Genomic DNA, 12780 nt, shown 5'->3' with positions numbered 1-12780 from the left:
ATCCTTTCTTCATTGCTCCTTCCCACACATGAACTGCCTCTTAGAAGAGAGAGAGGGAGGAGAGAGAAAGACTGAAATCAGAATTCTCCAAAGAGGGCATCATTGCGCGAGCGAAGGACGGCGATAGAGTCTGCAGACAGGAGGGAATGAGGGGCAGTGATCATTGATAGGGGTTGTTTGCAGGCTGTAGATTGATCATCCATCATCCAAGCGAAAAAATCGGGCGCAGTTTCTCCACGCTTCCTCCACGATTTTCTTCCCATGAAATGCATGAAACTTTCATGCTACATTAAAATTTTGGCTCCCAAGGGTCACTTGCCCATTTTGGCCAAGTTTTGTCCACCTCTTCGCATCTTGACCGGTTTCTTGGCCATTTCCCCGTCCGGACTCGGAATCGAGCTCTGAAAAATCCTGGGCGTCCGGCTTAGCATCCCGCATTGGCCAGTAGCTTGTGTCAACCCACACGACTGTCTGAAAAATTATGAAAAATCAACAAGTGTCGCTCGGGCGCCTTTAAAGCACTTTGGCGCTTAAAATCGTGCTCGCTCGAGCTGCCGCCTTCGTGGTTGAGCATTTTCCCCCGCATTTCCATATTTTTCTCCTATTTTTAGGCATGTTCCGGGGCCTAAAATCCATCCTTCAAAGAGAATTCCCTTTTCCTTGGTGTTCCTCTCGGGGCTCCATGTTTTTGGTGCGCAGCCGGGGAAACTTGCCATCAACAAGCACCAAAAGAGGCTGAAAATGAAGGAAATGGCATTGTCAAGAATAGAAGAATTAAATGGATGTTTGTAAAGTTCCTTCTTCCACTGAAGAGTTGGAATTCCTCATAATCAAAGCCACTTTTCACAAGAAGTTCATCCCACAATGGCGGAAACACATCACCATTATGATGCATGCTCTATGTAGTGGACAGTTTCCTCTTCCTGTTGAAGCAGCAGAAACTTGCATCTTGGTGGCAAACTGTTTGGGAACAAACTGAAGAGCAGAAACAGAGAGGATGACCATCCATGGAAGATTTGGCATTCATTGAAAAGTTTCCAGACAACATCAAGTGGGAGATTGTGAAGAAGCTTCAGGAGTCTTGGTCTGTAGAGGTTCACAAAGATAAGAAGGAAAAGAGTTGGAATTTGTTCGTGGATGCTCAACAGCAAGATACATGGGATGCTTGGTGTACTGATAATCTTCTGTTTGTTCAATTAGCAACCCACTGGAAGTTGGTAGACAGAGTGTTTTTCACAACATACACTATTGAAACCATCAGAAGCTAGCATTACTATGATGATGGCACCACCACAATGCTCAGACGTATGCATTTTGACACCTTCAGAACCGAATACCTTCCCCTGTGCAGTGGCATGAAAGCAGAATTCAGGGACGTTGAAAAGAAAGAAGTAGAAGAAATGTTGGCCAGAGAGTCCTCCAGAGACTGAAGTCTTCTGCTAACCCTCTGTGGAGCACTAACAACATAGTGGAGCCAACCCCCTGATGAATGACGCAATAAAAAGGCAAGCGTTAGAACGAGTCCAGAGGTACGTGAGAAGAGAGAAAGCAAAAATCAAGGCTGAGAATGAGCTCGCAGCAGAAGCCGCCTTTGACGCCCTTGCGGAACTCTTTACAGAAGTCCCAATGGCACATCAAGCCCTTCCTCCTCCTGCTGGAGGTCCACTTCCAAGCCAGATCCGTCCTGGAAATATTGATGACAGGCCAGCAAATGTAGTCCCATTGCCAGTTTTTAAGGGAGAGTACAATGAAGACCCTGATCTTCATGTAGCAGAGTTTATGGTAGCGTGTGTGGCTAACAATGCCAGGACCCCTGAGCATTGGTTAGCAATATTCCCTGCCACTTTCAAGGGCGCGGCGTTTCAGTGGTATGAGAGACAAGCAGCAGGAACTTTTGGCACATGGGACGACCTGAAGTTGGCCTTCCTCACTAAATTCAGGCGTGAAGGTTTTGAAGAGCGGATGCGAGAGGAATTTATGAACCTAAGTCAATCCTCTGGAGAAAGAGTAGAAGCTTATGTCTCACGAATGGAATCCATCCTGAAGAGATGGACTAACCATAATCTAGATGATGGCATTCAGAAGGGAGTGTTTCTCAGAGGATTACAACCAGAAGTCCGTAAGTTTGTGGAGCTACAAAGACCAGCCACCCTGCAAGCTGCAACAGAAGGTGCAAGACTGTACGATGAAGTGGAAGCTCGATTAGCAATGAATACAGGAAGAGGAGTCCTACCTCCTTTGATGCCAGGAATGATGAACCCACCTAATGCAGTCCCTGGGACTGTTCCCTACCCCTACCAACAGATGCCCTCGGTATCACAGTACAGTGCACCAAATCCATAGTGGCCACAATCCATGCCTCAAATGATGGTTCAACCACAACAACAATGGTCCCAACCAATTTCCTCAATGACAAATCAGCAGCAACAGTGGAATCCTACCAACTGGAGCCAACAGCCAACAGTTCAAACAGGAGCACTGAATCAGAACCAGAACAGAGACCCCTCTGTACCAGCCCAACCCGTTTATGCAGTGATTACAGAGACTCCTCAAAACCCTCCTTCCAGTACGTCAGGAGGAGCAAGCTTGAAGGATTATTTATCCAACTCAGTTGCAAACATCAAAAAGGAGTTGATGGATGTCATTACAGAGCAGCTACAGACGTTGAAAGTGAACACAGCGAGCATATCCAACGTTGCAGGAGCAGGAAGAGATGTGATGCGATCAAATACTTGGTGTGGTAAGTGTCATCAAGCAGGCCATTTAGCCACTGAATGTACACGAAAACCAACCATCCCTGGAGCCTTATGTTCCTATTGTTTGCGGAAGAATCATACAGAGGACATTTGCTCTCTGAAAGAGATGCATGATAGGAGAAGGAAGGAAGAAGACGCAAGATTCAACTTGCTGGAATCCAAAATGACAACACAAGATATTGGACCCAAGCCTAGAGAGTTTGGTCCTAATTTCGGACCCAGAAGATTTCCCTCTCAAAGTTACAGAGGAAGACAGTCTGGCGGTGGTCAGAGATCAGAAGTGGAGTGTTACAGATGCGGAGAAAAGGAACACATCTCACCAAATTGTCCAAATCCCAAAAGGTCAGTGGATTACAAGCCCTTATGTAGTCGATGCAAAGGAGAAGGCCACACTGCAAAAGACTGTCCAAGTCCAGCCCCAGTAAAAAACAGTGCTACTGATAGTCCGTCCAAGGCCCAAGAGCCTACCTCCAATTTGGTAGAATTGGAAGTTGCTGCCATCACGCGTGCAAAGCAGAAGGAACCACCTGTCCAGAAAGAGAATAACCCTCTTGCCAGAACAGTGAAGTTCAATCTTCCACCAGAAGAACAGAACAGAACAGAGCCTAATAGTGCCGTACAGAGCCCTATAGTGCCATAGAGAGTTACAGAGACAGTTACAGAGACAGGACCAGAGGTCTAGGATACAGAAGAGGAGGAAGTGCCACAAGTGGCAGAAGAAGCTCCTGTAATTCCTCTGATGGAAGAAAGAGGGAAAATGAAAATGGGTGTTGCCCCATTCCCTAACCGATTAGAAAAGCCAGCAGATCCTATTAAGGAATATGATCTAGTTAGAGATCAAGATACCTTTAAACCAAACCTCACATTCCGACAATTATTGATGTTGTCCCCCAGTTGCCGGAAAAGGTTCAAAAGTATACTGACAAAAAGACGTGGTTTAAGGATTGCTCCCTCAACAGTGACAAAGTCCAACAAGGCTCCAGAGCCTGTAAAAGAAGTGGATGTGGCTAACGCTTTCCTAGATCCAGGTACTCCAGAGACTGGCGTATGGATAGAAGGGTGCTTCATTGCAAATGCACTGATTGATGGTGGTTCATCAGTGAACATTATGACGGATGTGACAATGAAGGATCTAGGCCTACAAGGTGTGCAACCAACCCAATGGCTCATCAGACTGGCGGATCAGAGTAGAATCAAGCCTTTGGGCATTCTTCCATATGTGAAGACTACAGTGGCTGGAAAAGATTATTGGCTGACCTATTTGGTGGTGAAGCCAAACTCTTATGGTACATCCTATCCTCTGTTACTGGGCAGACCATGGCTTTTTGAAGCCAGAGCAAGGACGGATTGGTTCAAAGGAACCTTGACCTTGGGTAGAGGACCCAATAAAGTGGTGATGAAACTGTATGGTTCTCAAAAAGGACATGGATCCACCTCCTTGGAATTATCTTCTGACTCCCCTAATGAGGTTACGGATGGAACATCAGCAGACGAAGATGCTGTCAAACAGTTCCTTCCCAAGAAAACAGTGGCACATTCCTTAACAGTGGATACTGTAAGTCGCCTTCCAAAAGATGCAAAGCCATTATCAATGGGTGAATACTTCCTGCCTGAACCAGGCATGACTTCTGAAATCACCTCTGACAGTGAGATAGAAGCATGGATGTACTGCTCTCCCTGTTATATGGCCATAGCAGAAGCAGAGACAGAGGCAGAAGAGGAGACAGAGAATCTGTTCTTCTGTTACAGAGCTCCTACAGAAGCAGGAGCAGAAGCAGAGACAGAAGCAGACGCAGAGACAGAGACAGAAGAGGATGGATATGATATGGACGAAGAAGATTATGAAAGTGAAATGGAAGAGTCTATCCCACCTGAAGAGGATACATTTGAAGAAGAAGTTCCAGAAGTATCAGAAGCCGATGAGCTCATGCTATGGGACAGAATGGCGATGGTACCATTTGGTCTGGTAAATGGATCTTCTCATATGCAAAACTTTTATAAGGGATGGATTAAGAAGAACAAGCCGTCTTTCAAGAGTGGCTTCTGCCATCCTACCCCATCCTTGCCAAAGAAAGATGATGATGATGCACCGTGCCAACAAACACCAGTCCTACAAACCCAACGGCATCAGAGGGTCCTTGTTATGTGACGTTCCTGGATGTGTCATCTTCAGAAGATGAGTCTTCAAGCCAAGAGGTAATTAATTTTGACACCAAACCCGAAATGGCTCTTATCCCATTTCAACATCTCAAGGAGCAACCTAAGTCTCCACCAAAAGAAGAAGTGAGTTCTAGTGGGACATCAGACGAGGACACCACTCCCTTGAAGGAGTCGGATCTCTACCTAGAAGCGGTCCGCGGGACCTTCATCCGTGAAGTAGAAGGTGAAAGGCAGTTAACCTTTGTGGATTCAGAAGGCACTGAACGCCACTTGAAGGTGGGTAGCAGTCTCCCAGAAGAGGAATTGTCAACCTTGTACAACTTGTTGAAAGAAAATTTGGACGTGTTTGCATGGTCTTACAAAGACCTAAAGGGGATTGATCCCACAATATGTCAACATCATATTGACTTGGAGCCTGATGCCAAGCCAGTACGGCAACGATAGAGGCGAATGAACCCGAATTATTCCACATTGGTGAAAGCAGAGCTGCTGAAGCTTCTAGAAGCCGAGTTCATCTATCCAGTGGCAAATAGTGAATGGGTTTCACCCATCGTGGTTGTACCCAAGAAGAATGGCAAATTGCGAATATGTGTGGATTTCCGAAAGCTTAATTCCAAGACAAAGAAGGATCACTTTCCTATCCCTTTCACAGATCAACTGTTGGACACAGTGGCAAGACATGAACTTTATTCTCTTTTGGATGGATTCAGGAGATACAACCAAGTCCAAATCGCAGAAGAAGACCAATCCAAAACAACCTTCACCACAGAATGGGGGACCTACGCTTATCGAGTGATGCCATTTGGGCTCTGCAATGCCCCTGCTACTTTCCAACGAGTCATGATGGCTGCATTTCAAAATCATCTGCACGACTTTATTGAGGTATATTTAAATGACTTCTATGTCTATAGCTTGATCAGTGAACACTGGGAACATCTGGAACAATGCTTTGATCGATGCCGGGAGTATGGGATTTCCCTCAACCCCGACAAATGCATCTTTGGGGTCTCTTCTGGAGTCCTGTTGGGCCACATTGTCTCAGCACAAGGGATATCAACAGACCCTGCAAAGATTGAAAGGATCGCAGCTCTGGCAGCACCCACCAACCTCAAACAGTTGAGGGGATTCCTAGGCCATGTGGGTTACTATAGAAGGTTCATAGCTCACTTTGCAACAAAGGCAACTTCCTTGCACAAGCTTTTGAGGAAAGATGCAGAGTTTACTTGGACGGAAGAATGTGACAAAGCCTTCCACACTCTGAAGGAGTGTCTGATAGAGGCACCCATTCTGCAACCTCCTGATTGGACGAAAGAGTTCCACGTACACACTGATGCATCAATTGAAGGCTTAGGTGCTGTCCTCTGCCAAAAGGGCTCCTCAAAGTTGGATCAACCGATCTATTATGCAAGCCGAAAAGTCACTGATAGGGAACAGAACTATACAGTGACCGAGCTGGAGTGCTTGGCAATGGTGTTTGCCCTGGAGAAGTTTCGCCATTACCTCCTATCTACCCACTTTAAATTTTATGTGGATCATGAGGCCCTGTCCTTCTTGATGAACAAAGCAGATGTGAAAGGACGAATGATGAGATGGCTCCTTTTATTCCAGGAGTTCGACTTTGAGGTGATTACTAAGCCTGGTCGTTCCCATGTTTTGGCTGATCATCTGTCGCGTATCCCACAAACTGCAGATGAGGAACGAGATGATCCAGACCTCCCTGATGCTTCCCTATTCTTGGTAGAAACTGTCACTCCCTGGTATGCAGACATTGCCAATCTGCTGGCAACCCAACAGTACCCTCCTGGTATCTCTAGTCGGGAAAGGAAGAAGCTCATGCTAGAATCAGCCCCATACACCCTGCTAGGCGGTGCACTGTACAAGAAAGGCAAAGATGAAGTGCTCCGAAGATGTGTTGCAGGGGATGAGATTGGGATTGTTCTGAAGGCTTGCCACGACGAGCCATGTGGAGGTCACTTTGCAGGAGAAGCTACAGCCAGGAAGGCTCTGCTAGCAGGATATTGGTGGCCTACCATCCACAAAGATTCCTATGATTACTGTAAAAGATGTGATGCTTGTCAAAGAATGGGGAAACCCACGAAGACAAGTGCCATGCCATTGCAACCTATCCTTCCGTTGAAGCCGTTTGAGAAGTGGGGCATTGACTTCATAGGTCCGATCGACCCTCCCACCAAAAGGAAACAGAACCGATACATCCTCGTATGTACGGATTATGTCACAAAGTGGTGTGAAGCTAAAGCCCTAAAGCGGGACGATAGTAACAGCGTGGCCCTGTTCATGTACGAGAATATCATCACCCGTTTTGGTAGTCCCTTAGAGCTGGTAAGTGATAGAGGCACTCATTTCCTCAACAAAGTCATGGAAGAGTTGACAGAGTTGTATAAGATCCGCCATCGCAAGTCCACTCCTTATTACCCCAGAGCCAACGGCCAAGTCGAAGTCACCAATCGCATCCTCTGCTCGATTCTGACAAGAACAATTGCCGCACATCGTTGTGATTGGGACGATCGACTTACAGAGGCCCTCTGGGCGTACATAACCTCCCATAAAGCAGCAACGGGACAGACACCCTTCCAGCTGGTGTATGGAACAGAAGCTGTTTTTCCTGTTGAATTGGAACTACCCTCTTTGAGAGTGGCAATCAAAGAGCGTTTGGGGGATGATGATTCACTGCAACGCCGTCTCTTGCATTTGGAATGTTTGGACGAAATTCGTCGGATGGCTCTACAGTGCATGGAAGCCACGCAAGCTCGACGTAAGGCTTACCATGACAGTTTCATCAAGCACAAGGAGTTCAAAGAAGGTGATTTGGTCCTAGCCTATGATTCACGCTTTGGCAAGTTTCCTGGCAAGCTCCAGCAGCGGTGGATGGGCCCCTATAAGGTACTTGCAGTCAACCCTAATGGTTCTGTTCAAGTGCAGACCGTTGATGCCTCTGATGATCCCTTTCTGATCAATGGATATCGCCTGAAGAAGTACTTCCCTCCTTGGGGATCTTGACAATTACGGACACTTGATCCTTCCCCTCGTTGGCGTGGCACTGTACTTCTTATGATGCTACTTTTGATAGCCGTTCTTCAATCACTTCTGATGAAGAGGGTGCAACCCTCTGTCCCCTCCAAACCCCCTTCCAGTCTTGATTTCTTATCCTCTATTTTCCACCAGCGACAGTGGCGAGGTTGGTCTTGAGACATGGTTTTTCTACCATTCCCTTGCTCAATTGAAAGAGAAAAAAAAAGAGAGAACAACAAAACAAAACAAAATATATCGGTTATGGGAGAAAAGGACTTAGGTCCCTGTCATGCCGACCTATTCTTCGAGAAAAGGTGGAAACACCCTCGGGAATAGGGGAAAATAAGAAAAAGAAAAAAAACAAAGAAGAAAAAGAAAAAACAAAACAAATCTGTTATGAGAGAAAAGGAAGCAATTCCCTGTCATAGCAGGCCTCGTTCCAAGAAAAGGTGATAAACACCCTTGGGCGAGAAGCTGGCTGTGGAAAAGGTGGTAACACCCAGCGGTCCAGAAAGTGGATTCATTGATTGATATCCCTCGGATCCAATTCCGAAGCTGCCTCCCTTGGTATGCTGTGTCCTGGGTCTTTTTGCAAAAGTGACTACATGTCCTCTTACAGACGACATATTCCTATCCAACACAATGTTCGATTTGATGGCTACCTCCCTGGGTACGCCTCTTCAACAATTGACGAAGCGATCTTCATCGACAACCCCTTGAGTGATGTGAGCTTTCATCCTAACCGGATGGGGAAGTGAGTACGGTTGCCCTCTGTATCTATCAACAGAGCGTGAGACAGAGGGTGGGGCGAGAGACCAGTCTTTTCCCTTCAAATCGAATGAGAGGTGAGAAGTGTGAATGAAGTGTTGCGCGCACGGGATGGGCCTCTCAATGCACAAAGCACAATTTGTTTTTGTGCACTGCACCATAAGGCTCCCTTGCCTTCCTTCTTGCACCGTATGCCGGCACAGGGCGGGATGCACTGTTGCACCATCAACTGCGCACAAGGCATACACCCTTTGCACAAGTGACTGTGAGGATTACATCAATGGGTTTCAGGAAAAGGCTGCCCTCCTGTATCTATCCACAGAGCGTGAGACAGAGGGTGGGTTGAGTGTAACTGGAGTTTCTTCAATCAATTACCGAGAGGTGAGATTGAGGGACGTTACGACACTTGGAGTCAGGTATGTTCCCGTTTCCCTATGCACCCATGGGATGGGTTTTTACCGTCAACACAAAACACGTCACCCTGTTCTGTACACTGCACTGTAAGGCTCCCTTGCCTTTCTTCTTGCACCTATGCCAGACGGGTTAGACGCGCTAATGCACCATCAACTGTGCACCCTGGCATACTCCCTTTGCACCATTTCTCCCTTGTTGATTCCTCAACCGGGTATGCGATATGGGTTTAATCATTCTTCCTCAAGTGATATTAGTCATGGGGCGAGTGACTGTTCTTTCATTCCAATTGAGTGATTGTGAGTTGAGTGTAGTATCCCTCATCATCGACGAATTTCCTGCGATTCCTTCCATCAGTTACCTCCCTGGGTGCTGCCGCGTGGTCCCTTCCATGACGGATGTGTGCCGAGAAGTTGCCTTGGTCCCTCCAGCGCCGACAACCACACTGGACGTGCCGTCGACACTCAACCTTGATTCTTGACGAAACGGGCCAAGTTTTTCTAACCCTACAACTTCTGTTTCTTAGTGATGGTCATGTTTTAAGTGTGGGGACATTAGTGGATGGTCTATGGCATGGTCCTAGGTCCCTGTTGCTCGGTTAACCCTATCCGTTAAGGTCTTAAGTGTGGGGACGTGTCCCTGCGCGTCTATGTTGCATACCCCTCTGCATATGCCTTATCTTGCTCATGCATGAATGCCATGCCTTGCTTTTACCCTAATGGAATCCCTTCCCACCCTTTCGGTTATGTTCCACCCACCCTTGGGGCTGTTTCCTTGCAGTTTTCCTTCATACCCTGATTTTGAGGTCCTGCCATGTGAATGCACCCTACGTTCACCAAAGTCCCCATCCAACCTTATAGCCCTGATCCTCCCATTGAACGGTCCATTTTTCCTTTTTACCTACCCCTGTTCTGGTGCACGGTTTTTGAGTTATTAATTTTTGAAGCATTTTACGCAATTTAGACGGTTTTCCATGTGAATGTGCTTTTCTTGCTTTGGAACCGTAATCTGATGTCATAGCCCTGACCAGCGCTTTTCCCCTGACATTTTTCCTTTTTATTCCGCATCATTTCGATACATGGTTTGTCCGTTATTAATTTTCCGGTTTTTTAAGACTTTTTCGTGTGTATTTTTGACATTTTTCCATGTGAACCTGCCCTATTTGCATCGGAATTCCAATTTGATTTGACAGCCGTGTCCCCTGTGCCTTCCCCCACCTTTTTCCTTTTTCCTCCACCCTTTTTCAACTTCTAGATTTTTACTTATTAATTTTTAAATGAGTTTTCGGGAGTATTTTTGGAGTTTTTCACATGTGAACCCCTCCTATTTCCGCCGGAACTGCGTTTTAACATGATAACCCTGTGCCACCCCTTCCTGCGGACATTTTTCCTTCTTACTGCATGTCATTCCGGTGAATGGTTTGTTCGATATTAATTTCCGATCCCATTTTCGGGTTTATTTTTTGGGTTTTTCCCATGTGAACGCATCTTATCTCAGTCGGAATTATGTTTTGATGTGATAGGATTGTTGGGCACATCTTTCTGCACAGTTTTTCTTTTTTTTGCACCTCATTTCGATGCACGGATCTTTCGATATTAATTTTTAAATTGCGTTTTTTGTTCGTTTTTTGTGTTTTTTTGCACGTGACCGCCTTTACCCCTCGCGGAACCTCCTTCATATATTTTTCTTGTTTTCCCTCTGTAGTCCTTCCCACTTTTTATTTTTACGCTATTTCGTTTTGACATCCGGATTGGGAGTTATTAATTTTTCTTTATTTTTACGTTTTTTCTCACGCTCGTTTTGCGCGTGAACGCGCCCCTTTTCGATTTTACGCTTCTCCACGCGCCCCGGTCGTGTCCGCGTAACCCGTACCGTCTTCCCCGCGCCATTTCAATCCCGTCACGGCAAATTTTTTTACCCCGTCCCGCGCACGAGCGCGGGACGGGGGTACGCGCCCTTGCCCCCCCACCCCTTCCCCCCACCTGCCCACCCCATGGCCCCCCCCATGGGCCCCCACCCCTTTCCCCTAACTGCCTACCCCTTCCCCCCAACCGCGCGTCTCTCTCCCTCTCTTTCTTTCTCTCTCTCCTCCTGCGTCCTCTACCTCCCTGCCATCTCCAGCGCCTCCCTCCAGCGCCTCCTCTATCTCCCAGCGCCTCCTCCCTCCCCTGCTTTGCCTACTCCCTACCCCCCTCGCCAGCACTTCCTCCCTCCCCCAGCGCCCCCCCGCCAGCGCCTCCCTCCCCTCCTTCTCCTTCTCCCAGCCTCCACGCCGTCGCCCCTCCCCTGCTTCGCCTACTCCCTACCCTCCCCGCCATTTCTTCCCCCCCCAGCGGCGTGCTCCTCCCCGCCCTCCTGCAGTACCTCCGCCCTCTCCCACGCCGTCGCCCCTCCCCTGCTTCGCCTACTCCCTACCCTCCCCGCCATTTCTTCCCCCCCCGGCGGCGTGCTCCTCCCCGCCCTCCTGCAGTACCTCCGCCCTCCCCGCCATTTCTTCCCCCCCCGGCGGCGTGCTCCTCCCCGCCCTCCTGCAGTACCTCCGCCCTCCCCCACACCGTCACCCCTCCCCTACTTCGCCTACTCCCTACCCTCCCCGCCATTTCTTCCCCCCCCGGCGGCGTGCTCCTCCCCGCCCTCCTGCCGTACCTCCGCCCTCCCCCACGCCATCGCCCCCGCCAGCACCTACCCCCCCGCCAGCACCTCCTCCCTCCCCCAGCGCCCCCCCGCCAGCACCTACCCCCCCCCCGCCAGTACCCCCGCCCTCTCCTCCTTCGCCCTCCCCCTCCCTCCTCCTCCTCCTCCTCCTTCCTTTCTTTTCCCTCCTCCTGGTAGCCGCCGCCACTGGACGGAGTCGCCGCCGCCGCCGCCGCCATCGGACGAAGCCGCCACTGGACGGAGCCGCCGCACCGCCTGCCGCCTCTCTCCACGCCGCCACCACCACCTCCATGCCACCACCACCACTAACCCTAACTGCCTCCACTAACCCTATTCTGGTTAGTACCCTAACCTTAGTTAGTTTTCACCTAACTAACCTAACTAAGACCACTAACTTTAGTTAGTTCCCTAAAATAACCCTAGTTAGTTGACTAACCTAACTATAGTTACCCTAGACTAACCTAACTATAGTTAACCTAGACTAACCTAACTATAGTTACCCTAGACTAACCTAACTATAGTTAACCTAGACTAACCTAACCATAGTCAACTTAATTAACTAACCCCAACCTAGTTAACCTAACTTAGTTGATTCACCTACCTAGTTGACTAAGCTAGCCTAGTTGACTAACCTAAGCAAGCTAGACTAACCTGACTTGACTTAGGAGGACTAACATGACTTACCCCACTAACCAGACTTAATTGACTTATGCCTAACTGACTTATCTGATTAATGTGATTTAGATGACTTAATTAATCACTACATTAATTTTTCCATAAAAAAATTTCAGAAAAATTTCTAAAAATTCATTTTGCCTTTTGTTAATTTTTGGGAATTTGTTTGCTCGCAATTGCCTATCCTAAAATTTCTAAAAATTAAATATTTCCTCATTTCACCTCCAAATTGCCCATCAATGTAGAAAATTCATTTAAAAATAGTAAACAAATTCTTAAAAAAATTCTACAAAATTCTAAAAAATTCCCCTCACCTCCCTTACTC

Source organism: Lygodium microphyllum, chromosome 3 (assembly GCF_053477565.2).
Source record: "Lygodium microphyllum isolate KBCC chromosome 3, Lygodium_microphyllum_v1.1.10, whole genome shotgun sequence".
Taxonomy (NCBI): domain Eukaryota; kingdom Viridiplantae; phylum Streptophyta; class Polypodiopsida; order Schizaeales; family Lygodiaceae; genus Lygodium; species Lygodium microphyllum.
The sequence above is the reverse complement of the archived record's forward strand: the minus strand, read 5'-3'. Positions refer to the sequence as shown.